The sequence below is a fragment of the Pteropus medius genome, unplaced genomic scaffold (genome assembly GCF_902729225.1).
Source record: "Pteropus medius unplaced genomic scaffold, Ma_sr-lr_union100, whole genome shotgun sequence".
NCBI lineage: Eukaryota > Metazoa > Chordata > Mammalia > Chiroptera > Pteropodidae > Pteropus > Pteropus medius.
The window spans coordinates 37,964,645-37,986,683 of NW_024351730.1; positions in this window are offsets into that span (position 1 = coordinate 37,964,645).

The window sequence follows — 22,039 nt, forward strand, 5'->3', positions numbered from 1 at the left end:
ACTGTGAAGGGAAAAAAAATGTCTAAAGCCATAAATTTTAGAGGTTTGTATGCACTACTGGATATACATACCAGAAAGTAGTAGACAAACTCCATGAAAATTGAGGGGATGGCCACCTCGGGGAATTTTCTTGGGATCCAGTGGAAATAATAGGATATTTCCTCCAAAATGAGAGACAAGTTCCTGCTTTAAAAAAAAAAAAAAAAAAGTACTATATTTCGAAAACAACATATGTCAAAGTTAGGTTTGTGTCAGGCTCATTTTTCTGAATAACCCATAAGCCTGATAGATTGACTGGAGCAAAAGCAAAAAAAAAAAAAAAAAAAAAAAGGTTATTTACTATATCTAGGCTGCAGTGCAAGAAATGTTACTCTAGAAAATTCAATGGTGCTCAAAGTGTCTAACAGATCAGGTTGTCGTACAGAACTTGTGGCAAGACTGATGCTAAAAGGGTCTCAGCATAGGTCCCTAAAGTTTGGGGACAAAGCTGCGTTCTCTTAGTTGAATAACTATTTTCCTATTGAGAACTATCTCCTCACTTATTATGAAGCCCTAGCAAAGATATTTTGCTTAGCCATGAGACAACACAGTGACCTTGCAATCAAATATAACCATCATAAATGAGGTGATATCTAATCCACAAAGCCATAAAAGGCAGGCAGGCATGGTAACATTCCATCTTGAATGGCACCAATCTATGATAGAAGGCTCATCCACTGATCCTGGAAGCACAATTAAGCTTCATAAGTAGATGGCTCACACTACCAGAGCTTCCATTCCTGTGCAACATTATTTCTCCATTAATCCACATGTATGGTTTTATGATAAGTTTATCATGACCAGCTGATTAAGGAAGAAATAAGTTAAAGTATGGATTATGGGTGGTTTTATATGATATGAGAATGCATACTATAAGTAAGGAGGCCCTGAAATATATGGAGAAGGGAACTATTCTTAGTGAGAAGAAAACTTCAGGGTTACATTTGTGTGTCCACTTTACCTAGGAGTTAGCTAGAATTTTATAATTACAGTAGTTCTTAGGCAGTGGTGGGTGGTTTCATCAGATGATTAGGAAATTGAAAAGGATGATATTGAGGACAAAGTGATCCAAGGAATAGGTAAGTGTAGGAACTTTTCAAAATCAGCACAGAATTTGAGGATATAGCATTCCCACTAGAGTGCTCACAACCCACCTCCATTTCTCCCACTGAGATGACCTATAGAAGACTCAAAGTTGTAAAATTTAGGGCTTTGTGTATACTATCAGATAGCTGAAAAGCTTTGTAAAACACATGAATACCAGAGGGTAGTTGACAAATCCCTGGAAATTCAAGAAAAATCACCTTGGGGTAATTCGTCGGAAAAGATTCAAATTAGTAAAATCAGTAATGAAGGAGGAAATATAACTCCCAGCCTTACAGAAATAAAAAAAGATTATAAGAAAATACTATGAAAAACTGTATGCTTATGAATTAGATAACTTACAGAAAATGGATGAACTCTTAGGAAAACAAAAACTATCACAATGAACTCAAAAAAGTATGAAATCTGAATATACCAATATTCAGAGATTGAATAAGTAATTTTAAAACTTCCTATAAAGAAAAGTCCAGGCTCAGATAGTTTCACTGGTGAATTCTACCAAAAATTTAAAGAAGAATTAATACCAATATTTCACAAGTCTTTCAAAATAAAAAAGAGGGAACACTTCCTAACTCATTGTATGATGTCAGTATTACACTGATAATAAATCAGAAAAAGACATCACAAGACTATAGATGTAAAAATCCTAAACAAATACAAGTAAAACTAATCTATTAACATGTAAGAAGTATTACACGCCATAACAGTGGGATTTACCTTAGAAATGCAAAGTTAGTTTAATATATGAAAGTCAATCAATGTAGTACACCATAACAATATAATAAAGGATGAGAACCACATGATCACCTTAATCGATTAAGTGAATGCATTTGACAAAATTCAAGACCCATTAATGATAAAAAATCTCAATAAACTAAGAAGAAAATGAAATTTCCAACCCAATAAAGGGCATCTATGAAAAACCCATAGCTAATATTACATTTAATGGTTAAAGACTAGAATATTTTTCCCTAAGATCAGGAAAAAGACAAGAGTATTTGTTCTCAACCCTTCTTTCAACATCCAAAAGTTCCATCCTTGTTACGACAGGTTCTATCCAGGGTATTTGGCAAGGAAAAGAAATAAAAATAATCCAGATTGGGGGAAGTAGAAGTAAAACTATATCTATTTGCAGATGACATCATCTTATATATAGAAAATTCTAAGAAAGACATTAAAAACAAACAAACAATCAAATCTTTTAGAACTAGTAAATAAGTTTAGCAAAGTTACAAAATACAAAAACAACAAAATACAAGAACATCAGTTGTGCTTCTACACACTAGCAATGTACAGTTGAAAAATGGAATTAAGAAAATAATCCCATTTATAAAATCATTAAAAAGAATAACATATTTAGAAATAAATTTAACAAAGAAATATAAAACTTATACTATGAAAACTACAAAACATTGGTGAAAAAAATTAAAGATCTAAATATTTGGGAAAGTATTCTATGTTCATGGATGGGAAGACAGTATTATTATGATGGCAATACTCTCCAAACTGATCTACAAATTCAGCAAATCTCCATCAAAATCCCACCTGGATTTTTTTTTTTTTTGTAGAAAATGACAGGCTGATTCTAAAATTCATATGGAATTCCAAAGGACACAGAATAGCCAAAACAATCTTGAAAAAGTACAAAGTGGAAGGATTAACTTTTTCTGATTTCAAACACTACTATAACACAATAATAATCAAGAGTATAGTATTAACACAAGAATAAACACATAGATCAATGAAATAGAATCAAGAGTCCAGAAATAAACCTAGTCGTCTGTTTAAATTGGTTTAACAAGGGTACCAAGACTATCCAATGAGAAAAGAATAGTCTTTTCAACAGACAGTGCTGGAACAACTAGATAGCCACATGTAATAGACTATAAGTATACCCTTACCTCACACCACATACAAAAATGAACTGAAATGGATCGAAGACCTAAATGTAAGAGCTAAAACTCTTGGAAGAAAACATAGGGGTAAATCTTCATGACTTTGGATTTGCCAAAGGATTCTTGGTTATGACATCAGAAGCATAAGCAACTAAAGAAAAAATAGGTAAATTAAATGTCACCAAAATTAAAAACTATTGTATTTCAAGGACACCATTAAGAAAGTGAAAAGAAGACAACCTATTGGCAGAAAATATTTGTAAAAAATATACCTGATAAGGGACTTGTATCCAGAATATATAAAGAACTTTAACAATTCAATAAAACAAAGACATTTAGAATGAGCAAAGAATTCAAATAGACATTCCCTAAGGAAAATATACGAATAGCTGATAAGTACACAAAAAGATGCTTGACATCATCTTTATTCACCAGGGAGATGCAAATAAAAATCACAATGAAATACTACTTCACAGATACCAGGATGTCTAAAATCAAATAATCCAATAGCAGTAATTGTGAATGAGAAATGGAGAAGCTGGAAACCTCATACCCTAATTGTGGGGATGTAAACTGGTACAGCGACTTCGGAAAACAGTTCCTCAAATGATTAAACATAGAGTTACCATATTACCAGCAATTTCACTCCGAAGATGCCCAAGAAAATGAAAATGTATGTCCACACAGAAACTTATAACTGAATGTTTATAACATCATTATTTATAATAGCTAAAATTATTAATTAAATGGATAAACAAAATGTGGTAGATACATACAATGGAAAATACTTAGCCATCAAATGGAATGAGGTACATGCTACCACATAAATGAAACTTGAAAACATGCTGAGTGAAACAAGTCAGACACCAAAGACCATGCATTATTTGATTTTATTCATATGAAAGTTCAGAAGTTCCAAGTAAATTTGTAGACACGGAAAGTAGAGTAGTGGTTGCTCAGGGATGGGGTAGGAGGGGTTGAGAGTGTTGAAGGAGTGGTGGCTAAAGGATACTGAGTTTCCTTTAGAGGTGTTAAAAAAGTTCTAAAGTTGACTGTGATGATAATTCACATATCTGTGAATATACTAAAAACCATTGACTTGTAAACTTTAAATGAGTGAATTGTATGGTATGTGAATTATAGTTTAATAAAGTAGTTAAAAAAGAATTTGTTGATGATGCAAGAGTACTAAACTGCTTTATTTCAAAGTAATTCTGATTATCATACTGTATTACCTTATTTACGTGCAAGCTATAGTGTTTTTAATAAAAATTTGACATATGAGGAGAAAGTTGGCATCAGGAAATGTGTTTCTCTGTGTATTGTTTTATCGGAATTTAAAAATTAATTTGTAGCTCTTTAGATTTTTTTAGTCATTTTTCTAAGATAGATGAGACCCCTACTATGAGTCTGCCAGATGTTTAAGAATATGAAGCCCCCAAATCAGTAAATCTATACAGATATCTTTGAATTAAATTTATGTGATCCTGTTGCTATACTAAAAAATGGCATATCTGCATGGAGAGGACCCTTACGGTTGGTGGAAGAATGAGAGAGGATAGTATGAGAGCTGCTCTACCAACATTGAGTTAAGTTCCAAAACTTTTAGTTTAGGACAAGAGTCAGAAAACTTATTCTGTAAAAAATAGAGAGTAAATATTTTAGACTTTCCGATCTCTGTCGCAATGGTTTCTGTTTCAACCTTCTTAGACACAGAAGCTCAAAAGCAGACAGACAATATGTAAATGAAAGAGCACGGCTATATTTAAAACAAAAAAAAATTATGGTCATTGAAATATAAGTCACAAATAATTTTCATGTGTCAGGAAGTATTACAATGATTTAAAAATCTGAAAATTGTTCTTAGTTTGTGGGCAATGCAAAAATAGCTGCAGGCCACATTTAGTTCATAGGCTTGGCAACTCTGATTTGATGTAACCCTAATAGTTAAACACTCCCTTCTGGGTGGTCCTAATCAGTAGATGGTTTTCCACCATATGGTGATTCAAGGACACATTTTCTTCTATCTCATAACTCCATTATCCCTCAGGGTAGAAATTCTTTGTATCTAGTTGGCCAAAGAATACAAGGAAACAGCCAACCTGCTTCTTATTCTGTAAAAACACGGATGGATTCTGCTTACATTCCTTTGTGAGAACTGGTCACATGTAAATGAAATGGGGCCATCCTTGGCTGGAAGTAACTCCCAGAAATGGCTCTATACTATAAAAGAAGGAGCATAAATTTTGGTAGATACCTAGTCATCTCTGTCACACTCTTCCCCTCTGACTACTCCCAAAATGAAAAGGGGAGAATGGAGGACAAAACAAAATTCTGTTAATTATTTGTTATTATTGATTAGTTAGTTTTATCATTATTTTTATTTCTCTCAGTTATTGTCTGGAGGTTTCTTTTGTTCTTTTTCTTACTTCTTTCAACAGAAAATCATAAATATTTTCATATCTATACCTGGCCATTTTCTATTTATTCAATTATTCAACCACATTTATTAAGCCCCTATTGTGGGTATGTGAAATTATCCTGAGGACAAAGCCCCTGCTTTATGAAGGTTACATGCTATAGGATGAAACAGATAATAAAAGTTAGCTGAATAAATGTATCATATTATTTAAAATAATAACAAATTGTTTCATCACATGGTAATATATTACCTTCTCTCTATTGATAAAAGTTATTTCAAAATATTTAGTTTTATTAAACGCTACAATCAACATCCTTTAGCATAAATTTTCTTGAACTTGTACAATTATCACCTTAGTATAAATTTCTAGCAGTGAGATGCTAGTTCAGATGATATGCACAATTTATGCTTTGTGTATGTTGCCTAATTCCCCTCCATATTGTTTGTGGTAATTTATACATCCAACAAAAGACCTATTTCCTTCTTTCTTGCAAAATCGGGGTATAACATTTTAATCTTTCCAGCCTGGTGAGCAAAAGAAGGAATTCACATTGTTTCCATGACACTTCTTTCTTTTTTAAGTGAGGTAGAATATATTTCACTGTCTGTTTTCTCCCTTGTAAAAGAGTTATTCATGTTGTTCATTCATTTTACTATTAAAATTCTTTGGCCAAATGTTTTTAGTTGCAAGTAACAAAACTCTCCTAAGTCCCAGTTTAAATATGGGAAAGAGTTCATAGAAAGGATTCCTGTTGGCTCCTGGGACCCGAGGGCGAGGAAGGCATCCTGGTCTCCCGATCTTGGACAAGTACCTCTGTATCTGACAACTACCTTCTTTCCCCTGTGGGCAGTGGTGGAGATAGAAAACCATTACCCAGTGTTTTCTACTTTTCCTCAAAGATTATTCATAATAGTTCTGCAATCTGAGAACAAATCGGTCCAGGCCAACAGAGTCAGGTGCGTTCAGAGCATAACATTACTTTATGAAAGCCTCTTCGTTTAAAATGACTTTACTTCTCCTATACTCACCCTCTCAATGAGATACAAATATAGAATAGGAGGTAAACAGAATTATGAAACTGTAGAGCTGGATGGAATTTTAAAGATCATGTAGAACATTCCCCAAATTTCCATGATAATTTAGCCTTAACGAGGCTAAATAGTTTGCTCAAGGTTTAATCCCAAGTAAGTGAGCAGACCCAAGCCCTCAGTTCTTAGGCTTTCTAAGTCCTGAACATTTGGAAAATGATTATATGTATATCAGTCTATTCACTTTCTTATTTAACAGATATTATATTCAATAAAACTGGCACAATTATCTGAATATATATAACTCCTCTTTATATAGAATTATATGCTTAATGTCATTCTCTATTTATATTAGCAAGTATCTACCTGCATAACTATGAAAATTAGAGTTTATTCACCAGTCTAAAATAGAAAAAAATATACTACCTCTGGAAGACTGTGGGTTTTTATGTTTCTTAACCTAATTTCAAAATTATAATCATTCAATAATTTTTATAGCTGGAATTAAAATTCACCATACTATTATTTAATTGAAATAATGTCATAAAATTCCTTGAGTGACACTTATCATACATAATTCAATTCTTTGAATTATACAGTTTTATTACATCCCACAATTCTTTGCATGTACTTGTTAATAGTTCTGTTAGCCATATGGAATGCCTAAAAAGTTGCTGCAGGGTATGATTCAGAAAGCATCTGTAGTTTGGTGATACAAAACACGCCTAGTGATTTGGGTTTTTAAGTTTCAGCAGATCTCACATCAACAAAGATGACTTTCTTCTGAATAATTTTCATGCTCTGATAATATTTAGTTTCATGACACAGGTAGTAAAACAGAACAGCAAGTTAATTTCACAGTTGGAATTAATATATCCTCAACTTGGGGTAAACCACTCTTGCCAAGCTAAGATTATACTATTTTGATTAAAGAAGTATACTGATATTACATAAGATATTTATTAAAATAAAGACACACTTTCTCACAGGTTTAGATTTAAATTGCTTATTTGGATGAAAAAAAAATGAGTATTTTAGACTTCCATAGGCCACCTTTTTTTTTTTCAGTAAATCTTGTGACTGCCATAAAAAAAAAAATCAAAATTTTTCCACATCATCAAATTTCACAAAAATCTGTACTAAACACTCTTACTTGAATATAAATTACCTTTGCATAGTGTATGTCAGCATACAACTAGTGAGGTTTCTTAAGACCCTTATTTATATTTTGTATTACCTATATTTTTTATCACCTAGGTAAAAAATTGTATTTTGATAAAATATCTCTTATTTATAATGTATAAGGTTTTACCACAGCTTCTTTATACTTTGAGTGCTTAAATGCAAGTTCGAGCCTCTTAAATATTAACTTGGGATATATGCAGGCTTAAAAAAAAATAGCCACTTGGAAATTAGGCTTCTCCTAGTTTTTTTTCACAAAAATAGTAGAGTATTTTGATGCTTCTTTGAGTGTGCTGATTTACAGGTATCCAAAATTGGACTCACTCCTAATAAGTCCCTAGGCCTTTACCTAAAAGTCTTAGGTAACCTAACATTGGTTTCGTTGCCCACGAACCAAGGTCAAAAAGCAGCAGGGATTTTACACCCTGGTAACTCAGCCAATGTCCTGCCATTATAGAATTTTTCTGGCCCGGTTAGTGGCAGTAGTCCAATCCTTCGTATAATCTCTTTTAATGTGTATGTTTTTAACAAATGGATCCCCAAGCTTCTGATCTCTGAGGGCCGAACTGAGGCATGTAGAGTCAACTATTGTTCACCATTATAAGATACCGATGTCTTTGTTGGACTGGCTTAGTGATTTCATCCCCCAGCTTGTGAGATCTGTACTAAATCCATGAGGATGTTCACATACCATACATATATACAAGACATACATTCTGTCTTTCAAAGCACCATGAATTTAAAATATAAAATAATATTAGTTGCCTTTCTCTTCACTGAACATAAATATGCAAACCTATAATTAAAAAGACTTCATTACAACAGTGCTGCAAATTCAAATTACAAAAAAAAAAAAAAATGCAAGCCTGTTTTAAAAATGAAAAAAAAAACTATAGCTAGTCAGATATCTTTAGCATTTCTAGTATTTTGAAGACCATACATATGGCAAATGAAGTAGTAGGGATAAAATACACTTTGCCAAAAGAGGAACTGAAATTGATACTTCCAAGATCTATTTTTCATGAATTAGAATACAATATTTTTGCTTTTAACTATTAAAAAATTTTTTTTTCTGTTTGCTTTGCCGCTATGCTTTTTTTCATCAGAGATTTAAATTTAACCATTGTTTGTTTGTTTTTTCTCCCACACAGATATTTTAGGGCAAAGAGTATGCAGTGCTATAATTAGAAGATGAAATAAGTAGCCTAATCTGATACACTCTCCCCGTGGCTTTTGACACTGATATGGTATTTTTAGAGATTTACTGGTTTGGAAACCTACCTTCAACAGTTGCAAAACATCTGAAGGAGAGAATGCTATTTAAATGTTTGTACAAACATTTCAGGCCTTGCCACACCTGAGAGAAGAGGGAGAGTTTTTGGAAAAGGGTGTTCTCCTCCGGTAGTTAAAAAGCACTGATATACATAATGACTCACTCATTAGCAAATTGTTAGAAATTTATTTACAGGAATTTCCAGGCAAAGAATCTTGTAGAATTGCCCAAGAGATCCCTGGAGGAAGTAACATATTATTTACATACTTATTTACAAGATGGACTTAGTGATCTCCCACCAAAAAGAGTATTTGTCTCTTCTAGTAATCCTTTCAACCTACCAAAATTACTGCCTAAAGCAACAAAGGAAAGAAGAGTATGAAATATAGGAGGCTTGATTTTTCTACATAAATTTGTATATTAAAATGATTCAAATTCTTAAGATGGTGTAATGTCCTCAACTGGTAATCAGATATTTTTCTATTGTCCATTTCAGTCACAGGAACACCGGTTATTTATCTATTTATATATCACTGTCTGTTCTAGGCATCCTCCTAAGTGCTTTACAAATACTAATTCATTTAATCCTTAGAACAACTCTATAAAGCAAATTCTGTTTTTACTCCCATTTTACAGATAGAGAAACTGAGGCACAATAAGATAAAGTAACTTTCCGAAGCTACCCAGCTATTAGTGGCAGACCCTGATACACTCAGGCCATCTGGCTGCAGTCTGGGTTTTGAACCCTCTTGCATGTTGCCTCTCAAGTTCTCTATCTTTTCTTCTCCTGCTTCTCTCCCTCCCTACATCTGAGAACATTTATGAACATTCATTTATGAACAAGTAAGAATTTCTTCGTCAGAATATAAAAGAAAAAAGGGGAGAACACAATATTGAAAGTCTCTGATAGAGCCAGGTGTACATGCAAGGACTCTCTACATCATTGAATGCTAAGAATAAATTCCCACTTGGGATATTTTCAACTATAGCCTAATGCCAATGTTGACTGGAGGTAATAAATATGGGCTATAACTTCATACCTAGAAAACCTGCAGAAATTAGCATACCTGTGGAGATAAGTATGGTTTAGAGGAGGGTGCTTTTGTCAAATATGAAACAAAGGGCTTGAGTTATATCACGAGAATGTGAAAAAGTTGCAAACTTTTGCCAGGATGCATATTACCCTAAACTTGAGACCAGAGATAAGAATAAAATAGATTAAATGCACTAACTATAAAATTAAGATAACAATAGCAACCTATATCTCAGAGATAATGTCCATAGTAACTGATAAAATGATTATAAGACAGGGAAAGAAGTTCTCTAGTAAATTAGAAAACAGATGTCTCCTGATAACAATAAAATCTGCAAACAAAATTAATGCCTTCTTATTTTAATGAGGAGCCAAATCAAAATTTAAAAAAATACACAACTGCTATTTTATTGGCTGTTTTTTTCTATATGTATTTCAGATGATATGAAGAACAGTCATAAATGGATTAAGTTACACTGATATAGCTATATGTTCATGAACTGAGAAAAATAATGTTTGTGATTATAGCAAATGAAACTTTGAGCCTCCGTGCAAAAGAAGAAATTCTTGATAAAAAACTACCATAGTCTAAATAGGTTCCAGAGATCTGAAAAAGTCTGTGGATCTCCAGAAATATTTATTGCAAGGAGAGACATAGAAATGAGAGTCTGCAGTCCACTTAGTCGTCTTCTACTACTTACTACAGTAAGTGTAAAACCCTCTATCCTTGTCAGATAGAACCCATAATTTACTACTTTAGTGATCCATTAAACCTCAGAGAGTCACACACAGTATTTAGATGCTTGTGTTAGAGATGCAAATTGATTTAACAACATGATAATAGGAAAATTGTTCTCTACAACCGATTCTGATGGAAGCTCTTCCTTGAGGAACAGGCCTTTCTGATTTTTTAGGTAAAAGCTAAAGCCAGTTAGGACAAGAGCATTGCTTCTAACAGTTATTAATCTTTCATGGATGAGTATTATTTCTAAATTCCAAAATTTACAATCTTTGATTTTGTATAAAAAAAAAAGGTAATTAAATTTGCAAGTTTCATAGAAATAGTTATGTGAACTGAAGTTGATAGTAGCAAAAGACAGTGTAGATTCTTTTTTGAGAATGACATCTTTTACCTTGTTCTTACCTTTTATCCTTGATGCAAACAAAAGTAAGAATTTTCTATGGTGCATTTCAGATTTTTCCCAAACTTTTCTGCTTTAAGTGCTCTTTAACAAAATATTTTATTTTATTTTGTTTTTTTTTTAATTAAATTTATTGGGGTAACATTAGTTAATAAAATTATATAGGTTTCGATAAAGAAATTATGGTTCATATATACAAAGGAATATTACTCAGCCATTAAAAATATGAAATTCTACCATTTGCAATGACATAGATGGACCTAGGTTATTATGCTGAGTGAAATAAGTCAGAAAGAGAAAGATAAACACCATATGATTTCACATATGTGGGATCTAAGGAACAAAAGAACAAACTAATCAAAAACAAACTCAAAAATAAAGAACAATTTGGTGACAGCCAGAGGGGAGAGGGTTGGGAGGCTGGGAGAAAATGGTGAAAGATTAAAGAAGTGCAGATTAGTAGCTGATAGATGGTCATGGGGATGAGGAGCGTGGCATAAGGAATGCAGTTAGCATTAATATGTTGGAGAGCCAGAGGAGAGAAGAAGCAATTAGGGGGATTGTTTTTTAAACTATGTAAATGTCTAATCAATATACTGTATACTTGAAACCAATAATAAAATAAAAATTTTAAAATATTATACAAGTTTCAAGTATTCAATTTAGTAACATATCACATGTATATTGCATTGTGTAACAAAAGATTTTAAGATCAGAAAGTTAGGTAGCAGTCTTCGACAGATTTAATTATTCAATTCAAGTATTTATTATGATATGATACACAAATGCTTTGAGGGATGCAAAGAAGATAGAATGCTTTGTGAGATTTAAAATTTAATAAGATAAAATCAAATCAAAAGCTATATGATAATACAATATGTGTATATTAAAATACCACCAGACCAGAGACTAAGAGATTCCAACTATAGGTGCTTTGCCTGTGCATTAAAGTTTGAGAATCATTTTTCTAAGGAACTGAGACATTATGGTACTTTCAGACTATATCAAATCATCAATATGGTGTTCCAAATGTTAAAACACCTTCCCAAAATATGTAAGGATTTATTGCCATTAATAAGATGTACTTTCTCAATGGTAGAATTAATAGGTATGATGGGAACACAAGCCAGAGTAGAATTTAATATTATCCACAGATAATCTTCATGCCGATGGTATTTCATGCAGTGTCAGATGAACAGTTCAACAAAGAATTTTATGAAGAAAGATGACTGCATGAATGTGACATCAGAGAAGGCATTATGATACCTTCTATATACCATAAAGACTGAATTGGCAGAAAAGAAGAGAGGATATCCCAAGTGGGAAAGAGTGTGGGCAAAGCCTCGAATATGGGACTGCCCAAGGGAAGTAGGTGGAATTATGCCACAGGGAGAGGAGATGGGGACAGGAAGGAATTGCGAATTGGAATTCTAGATCCAAGGAGCAGCATGACATTTATAATACATACACGCATATGTATGTATAATGTCTACATTTATTTATATCTTTAGTGAAGAAACTAGACAAAATCACTGATTTGCCAATATATCAGAAATAAGTAAGGTGCTTGTTAAAACAGATTTCTAGGCCCTGCCTCTTATGTAATCATTGCTGAAAGCGGGCCTGGGAGCTCTAGTTTTATGAATTTTTTCCTGACTCTGCTACTTTGGCACATTTGGAAATTTTTGGAGCTTAATGAACTCTTTCAGCTTTAATGTTCTAAGATTCTATGTTTTGGGAAACATAAATAGAATTTTGAAACAGAATTAGATGAAATTTTGATGAGATTATAAAAGGAGATCAAGGCAAATTTATTTTTAAAAAAGCTAAAGAGGATATATATATATAGATATAGATTATATATATATATCTATATCTATATATATATAGATATAGATATAGATATAGATATAATCTATATCTATATATATATCCTGGATACTCTAGAAAGCCAAAGTTTGTTAAAAATTCTATCATTCTTAACATTTTTACAAAAAAATACAAAGACAGACTGACCACTTTTTAAAATATGGAAAGAGCATGCCATAAAATTATGTTGTTTATTTTAGATATTGCTGGAATGAATGAATTAATATTTTTCAAACCTTTGGATTTACATATATCAATCAATGATATTTTGTTACACGCCATCTGAAGTTTTTTTTTTTTAAATTACATTTTAGTACATTAGGTTATAAGTTCTTTGAAGATACACAGCATGTATCGTCTATATAATATTGTATATGTATATTCCTAAGAGTTTTTAAGAGAAAATGTGTATAACAACTATATTGAGAGCTTCATAAGCATATTTTCCAAAGCTAGACATGATTTTGTCAGTGAAAATGTGATTTAATGAGTGTTGCCTTCAAATGGCATTCTCTACTGGATGCCATGGAGATATGCAAATGAAGTTAAAGACATTGTCCTCATTCTCAGGGAATTTACAATATAATAGGGGAACAAAGTGCAGATGAAAAGATATAACAACACATGCAAAGATGACATGAAAACAGGTACAAATTAATCTAACACAAAACATCAGCGCTAAGAGAAATGGAATAATGGAATGATCAGTGTGGAGTATAACTATTCAAGTGGACTCGATGAAGAAAACTTATTTTAAATGGATGTTTGAAAGAGGCACCAATATGGATCAAGAGACAAATAGCGGGAAGGATATTCTATTCAGAGAGCATGGCAAACCTCTGGAGAACAAGAGTTAGAAGAAAGAGCAAGTAATTTAATATGATTAGTAAAAGATACAAAACTTGTGCACAAATAACAAAAATGTGATGTATAACTCCTTTTGATTCTGTTTGAATCATCAAATCATCTATATTCCATTTTATATAGGATAAGGATACCTGTTACCAAGGACTCTATAAAACCTTATTTTCAATGGTCATTGAAAACAATGGATATTGATAGAAACAAGAGAGAGTTTGACCTAAGATGAATACTTTAAAAAATTTAGAGTCTACCTACTATATCTTAAATAGACATAACTGCTTTGCTCTTGCTTTTACAGCATTGCAACGATCAGTTCTGAAAGCATAGACATCAGTTTCAAGTTAAAAAGATTATTTCAAGAACACTTTTGGAAATCCAATACAAAGTATGAATATATCTATGTTTATAATTATTCTTTTATTTTTTTATGGAAATCCACATTCATACTTTAAAAATAAAATAGCACTGGAGACAGTTGAAGATTTAGTAATCTCATAGACACATATCCCACCCTACCCCCCTTTCCAATTTATTTATATTACAATTGTTTGGTTCAATCAGTAGTCAGAGTTTACAATATTGTGACTACAAAAATATCATTTGTTGCCAAATATGCTGCAATTACATTGGTGTTTCATATGATTCTTTTCTTTAGTTAAAATGTTACTTGTTTTTTTGGATTGCCCTGTTATGTGCTTATTTCTAATTTCGCAAAGATTCAAACAGACCTAGCAAAAATTTTCAGCAAATTTTCTAGTGCTTCAGAGAATCAGTCCTGGAGATGTCAGTCAGTTCAGCTCCTCCGTTCTGCTCCTGTGTAGATGGGCTGCGAGATCTGGTACACAGCCATAATCCTGATAACTCCTTTTACTGTGTCTTCCCTTCTTTTCAGGACTCTGCCGCTTCCTTTTTCTTGATTTACTTCCTCACATTAGTGGAACCTATTTTCCGATCAATTCCTGGAAAGGGAAAAGGAGATAAATGGGTGGTCACTTTTTGAGATACTGAAAATTTGAAAATATCTTTCTCTATATACTTAGTTGAGTGGGAATTATTTTTTCTTTAATTGTGAGGATATAGCTCTATTTTCTTTATATTTCAGTTTTGCTTTAGAGATGTCTAATGCCATTCTTATTCCTGATTTTTTATTTATGACCTATTTTACCTTCAGGAAGACTTTAGGATTTTTTTTTCTTTATTCCTGTTCTAAAAGTTTATAATGATATGCCATGGTATGGGTTTTCATTATGTTAGGCACTTTCATAGGACAAAATTTAAATTTCAGTCCTTCAAGATATTTCATCTAGGATCATTCAGAGTTTCCTATACCCATTACTTCAGAAATTCTAGGAATAAAGGAGATGACTAAGGTCCCACAGGTCAATATAAAGACTTTCACTCAATACTATGCTTTCAGCCATACACCTCATCTTTGTACCCTTAAATGCCAGGTGTCCCCTAGTCTTGAATAAAACTCTCATCTGCTGAGATATGAAAAATAGTCTATAGTTATCCTCCATAATACCTGGTACCTTCAATTGATAAATCTCTTATATGTTCTGCATGGTGATTAGTTCTCATTGGTAAGCCCTCAACTATAAGTACTTAGATGGTAACTCAACTGTCAATTCGGTTACCATTTCTCCATCAAAGTTTTCTTGAGGAAAAAAAGGTTTTCTTGAATAAAATCATCTGAGGATCTTGCAACATTGGGCTCATATTCTGGTTGTAAATTCTAAATGGAGCTGAATACCAGCTGCTCTCTTTAAACGTGATATATAAACGCTAGTTTGCCACACTCTCATTTCATTCCTAACTTTGAGCCAGAGTGACACTTGCCATTTTCATCACACACTGTGCTTTTTATCATCACCTATGTCCTGTTTCTTGTACCTACTCCACTTATTTACGATACCTGTCTGGCCCTGCAGCTCATGAACTCAGCTTTAGACTCTCTCCTTTGTATCGTATTTGTAATCTCAATTCAAGTTTACTTCAGAATATTTACTAGTATACAATTTCTAGAATATCTACTAGCATGTATGCAGTTCTCATCAGCAGTATGTCCTGTTGAATAAAGCCCACCTGATTTCTTCTTTACTCATCTACTCTCCTCTATTCTTGTTCTTAGTTGCTGTGACTAATACATAAGAGGTCCTGTGATTTTGAATGGTCCCCCAACAACTCTGCAGAACTATAAAGCTAAACAATACAAAGTAATTATTGGAGAATCTGGGTTGTAGGAAAAAGGGTTGTAAGTTCTCCCCAATTAAACACAGCCTCTTATTTTCTTTTCTTGGCTGTGCTCTGAAAGTCAAGAATGACCCAAGAAACCCCAATAATAGTTGAAATTTAACTCTTTGACATATTATTCTGATGAAAAGTAAAAATTTCCTCTTAAGAGGTTATGACTTCAGACTGCAGGAGACTAGGAAGACACGAAAACTAAAGGCAATATGGGATCCTGGAATAGATACTGAAGCAGAGAAGGAATATTGGTGAAGAAAAAAAAAAAGGAAATTTAGATAAGGCTTTTAGATTAGTTAACGCTATTGTACTGATGTTACTTTCCTCGTTTAGATCATTGTACTGTGATTATGGAAGATCTTAACATTAGCGGGATGTGGGCAAAGTTTTTATAATAACTCTCTGTGCTATTTTTACAACTTTATCTAAATTTATTTCAAAATAAAGTTTTAAAAATTTAAAACAGATTATGATTTTTCTTTGATGTATCTATTTTAAAATATATCTACAGTCTAGAGAAGAGCATGTCAATAACTCTCTGTGCTATTTTTACAACTTTATCTAAATTTATTTCAAAATAAAGTTTTAAAAATTTAAAACAGATTATGATTTTTCTTTGATGTATCTATTTTAAAATATATCTACAGTCTAGAGAAGAGCATGTTAAAATATATCTACAGTCTAGAGAAGAGCATAGTTTTACATTTGCATAGAAATCCTCTATGACTGCATATACCATTCCCACAGCACTTACACACTTTGCTAACGTTTGTCAGATTGCCTGTGACTGGCTGACTTCCTGGATTTCCAGCAGTCCTAGAGCCTACCCACATGTTCAGTGGTTATATTACTCCATGTTAGTCTCCTATTATTGACTGCGTGCCTGAACCAGGTCCAAAGATGGCCAATAGCAGTGTGCATTGTGTGTTCTACTGTAACTCTTAGAGTGGGTCAGTTCTCCAAGCACCTCTGTCACCCTATATGAAGATCTAGTTAAGATCTATAGCTAGTTTTATATACATGACACTCTGACTACTATTTTCTCCCTTGGATTTTCTACACTATTGTTGGTCAAAACTCTTTGTTACCAATATTGGTATTTGTTACTACTATGTCTTCATTCACTCAACAAATTTTTATTGAGCACCTTTTATGTGTAATGCACTGGGATAAGCAGACAATACAGAAAGAATACGTGATAGACATTGATTTTATCTTTATGGTGCACACACACATACTTTGGTGCGTTTGGTGAATAAAAAATTGCCTGTTTTCTTCCTTCCTTCTTTCCTTCCTTCCCTCCTTTTTATCTTTCACTTCAAATCTTGAATGATAGCTTCTCTCTGGCTCCTAAAAATATTTTTTAAAATTTATTTTGGATCACCAAGATATTTTATGAAAGAATCCTGACTGTATATGATTTGCTCAGCTCTGCTGTATTAGCATCTATAAATTTGTTTTTAAAAAATATAACATGGTCAGCAAGTGTCATTGTATACATTTGGCCATCTAAAACTAAAGTTTGTATATTTGTGAGTATGGATATACACATGCAAAGACTTGAAAGCCTTGGGTCTTGCTCTTTCAACAGCCTGCTTCCATGGCAACAAGACCTATTAGAAGCAACCTTGTCACCACAACTTTAGGTCCAAATAATTTCACAGAAAAGATAAAAAGGTATGTGGCAACTCTATCTTACTCCATTTTTTACATAAAGTAATTTCTCAGAAATTTGATCAGCATTTGAGACAACAAGTGATTAAAAATTAAAAGGCCCTGAGAGAGGAAAAAAGTCTATTCATAATAAGGGTTCTGAAAGCTTACTGAAAGGTAGAAGAAAACATGATGGGACTGCAGTCTTCAACGTTTATTGCACAGTGAACAATTGATCCAAAGTTTAAAATGTGAAGATTTAGATCATCATTGGGAAATGAAAATGTTCATCCATAAGCATTTCTACTTTGAGGCTCATAAAGATAGGAAGAAAAGAAGTTTATCCATTAAAATTGAAGCAATCCCATGTTTATAACGTCATTTATTACTTGGGCCAGAAAATCAAGTATGCATGCAAATACTTCATTTTGTTCTTTGAACTTTGAATGTTAGGACACTTTCTCCAAAATCATTGTCCGAATTTACTGATGGCAAACAAAGGCGGAGAGTCCTGGTAGACACAGAATTGTCAGCCAACGTTTTTATTCTTGGTTCACTGCTTTCCACATCTCTGTTCTAAAACACCCTACGTTAATTTTGTTGAACTCAATTGATCACGGAGTCTTCTTGTAAAGCTAAGGCCATGTAATTTATTCTAGTGTACATTAAGGTTTAAGGTTATAGACAGCACCAAAAGTGTTCCATCAATCATAGGAAAGACTGAGCCAAGCAGCAAAACTAAAAACCGCAGCTTCAAATCTGTTCATTGAAGCCGTCGTAATGATTAAATACAATCAAATGCATATTACCTATTTGAATTTAGTTTTATTAGGGGATTTGACTCAGGTTGTAATTTTTTTTTTTTCTTGGTCATTATATCCACTTCAGAGATAGGACAGAATTATTTCCATAGTGAACAATAGACACAGTCTAGTCACTAGATATTCAATTTTTAAAAATTTACTTTTAATTTAAATAGAATACACACACACACACAAACACACAATCAATATCTAATATTGTCGGATGTCCACAGCAATATACATAGACATATGCAAACTTGCAAATTGTTTTTCTTATTTTGAAATATTGCATTCATTTTATAGAGGCTTTAAGATTCTGCATTGTTATTTTGTAAATTTTAAAATACTACAAATTTTAAAGAGTTTAGATAAATCTATAATAAATATTTATTTAACATCTATTGTGTACTGGGTATGAAGACCTGGGGGAAATTAAAAGACAAAAGAGAAAGCTAATCTTATCTCTTATTGCCTATTTGGGGACTTGCCTTTATAACAGAAAAATAAGGAGATGAATAAGAGATGATGAATAGTGAAGTGCTAAGCATAGAGTGAATTGGTAGATAGACTTAGGATTTGAAATTAGAGTATTAGGACTTAAACTCTTTAAATCAAAGTTATGGTGCTTTTAGATTCTGCCCAAGTAAAGAGCCTCTGGTAGCAAAATCTCTGTTTGTACCTTTGTAAATATTTTTTTTTAATAAATAACTTCCTCTACTGGAATGTAAGCTCAAGGGGCACAGACTGTCTCTGCATCTAACTTAGCATAATAAATGACAGATAGCAAACATTCTATAAGTAATTGTAAACTGGCTGAGGACAGCAAACTAAGTACAAGATCTACCTTTTTGTTAAGTTTCTTTTAATTTTTAAATTTAGAATTTTAAAAACTTTTATTTCGAAATAATATTAGATTTAGAAAAGTTGCAAAAATAGTTCAAAGAATTCCTATATACATTTTACCCATACACCATAAATGTTATTATATATAACCAAAGCACTACCACTAAAATTGAAAAATTAACATTAGAAATTAACCTTACCACTAGGTGATACTATTATCTAATATAAAGGCCTTATTCCAATTTTACCAATTTACCCACTAATGTCTTTTTTCTGCTTCAGGGTCTAATCCACCATCACATGATGCATTTAGTTGTCATGTCATTTTACTCTCCTGTAATCTGAAAAGTTGCTCACTCAGTTCTTTCTTAAAATATTGCTTAATTGAAAGTTATTTTATGTTTCCTCATGATAAAATTCAGATTATTTGTTGTTGGTAAAAATACCACAGTAGAAATGTTGTGTTCTTCTCAGTGCATCGCACAGGGAAGCACGTGATATTGATTTGTCCCATCATGGGTTATGCTGTCTTTGATCAGGTGCTGAAGGGAGAGAACAGCTACTTTTAGATATTCATGGACATTTTGGACAGGACCCGAATACAAAGGACCTTTTGGCATATAGCAAATATCTCAGTGGACACTTTGAACAAGACCAAATGTCCTGCAAGGATACAAGCACAGGGAAATAATTCTGCCAACAACCTAAGGAAGCTTGGTTGGAGTGGATCTTCACCTAGATGAGCCCCTGATAAGATCTCAGCTCTGGTTAACAGCTGGGTTCCAGTTTGGTAAGATCCTGGAAGAGAGGCTTCAACTATGCTGTACCCAGACCCCTAACTCATGGCAACTATGAAATAATAGATATGTGTTATTTTAAATACATATAGATATGAGTTGTTTTGTCATAATTTACTATGCAGTATAGCAAACCGACTCCTGGAAGCGCAAAGCTGCTGTAACAAATACCTAAATAGCAGAGTGGCTTTGGAACTTGACAGTGGGTGAAAGCTGGAGGAATTTTGAGGAACATGATAGAGAAAGCCTAAATTACAGTGAACAAACTAGTAATAGAAATATGGACTTCAAGGACGCTGCTGCAGAGTGTCAGATGAAGTGGTGAACCATGTTCTCGGAAACTGGAGAAAGGGAGAGTGTGTTAGGTAGTGGTTGCATGTTTTGTAATATCATCCCTGCCGTTATCACACAGAAGGACTTGTGAGTGATAAATTTGGTTATATTTATTTTTTAACAGTTTAATTACGGTGAGCCTAGGCCTGGTTTTCTCTGCAGTAAGATTCATAACTCTATAAATTAAGGTCTTTTGAGCCATTATTTGCCATATATTTTTCCACTTCAATTAACTACATGTTAAACTTTTTGTCATTTCTCCAAAGATATTTAGGCTCCATTCTTTTTTTAGAAAAAATTCTGTATTCATTTTGTTATCTGATTGAATTTCTGTTGATTATTTTCAAGTTCACTGATGATTTATCATCTTTAATCTTCTGTTAAACTTCCAGTATTTTTTTATATCAGACATTTCACGTTTCACTCCTATCATTTCCTAATAGTCTTTTTCATAATTTCAGTTCTATAATTTCAAATTGTTCTATTTCTTGGCTGAAATTTCTTATTCTTTAGCTCATTGTGGTCATATTTTTTTTTTCTGTGTTTGAAAATAGTTATACTAGTTACTTTAAAATGCATATCTGATAATTGATTATTGATTGCTTTTTCTCTTGAGTAAGGGTTACATTTTTCTGTTTTTTCATGTGTCTAGTAATTTGGAATGGTATTCTGTGACTGATATATTGTAAATATATATGTTGTATCCTATGAGTAATATATGGTAAAGACTCAGGTCCTCTTATATTCTTCCAAAGAGTATTTTAGTTTTTGTTGTTTTTGTTGCTGTTGTTTCAGCAGGCAATTAATTTGGCTGAACTTAAATTCAAACACTATACCTGTGGAGTGAAGCAGCGGAAAGTCTGTCCAATTACTTTAACTTTAGCTACTCCATGCATATGCAATTCAGGGGTCAGGCAAAGATAGTGGCAGATTTTTACTGAAAATTTTGAATAGTGTCCATTGATTTTCTCCTCCCCTGTGTTTTCTCCTTGTATTAGTTTCCTAGAGCTGCCATAACAAAGTATTGCAAACTGTGTGCAGATTTCTATCCAAATTTTAGGTACAAGACTTCAAACTAAGACTGCAGATTTCTATCCAAGTTTTAGGTACAAGGAGTACCTTGTACTTTAGGTACAAGGAGTACCTAAAACTTGGATAGAAATCTGCAGTCTTAGTTTGAAGTCTTAGAGGACAGAGTTTGAGACTGCCACAACAACTGGAAAGTGAAGGAATGTACTGGATTGAGTAGTGTCCCCTCAGAATTCATGTTCACACTGAATTTGTGAATGTGACCTTACTTGGAAATAGAATCTTTGCATAAGTAATTACTTCACTGAGAGGGCCTGCCCTCAGGTAAAAAGCCACATAAACCCAGAAACTCAAAAGCGCTGTTCCCTTCATCCAAAAATCAAGTCTCTAGATTTTGTCTGCTTTTGTTTATTCTACCATGCCTCTGGTGATTTTCCTTTTAAATCTTTTCCATAGTTTATAGTTTCTCTCAGTGGGAGGGC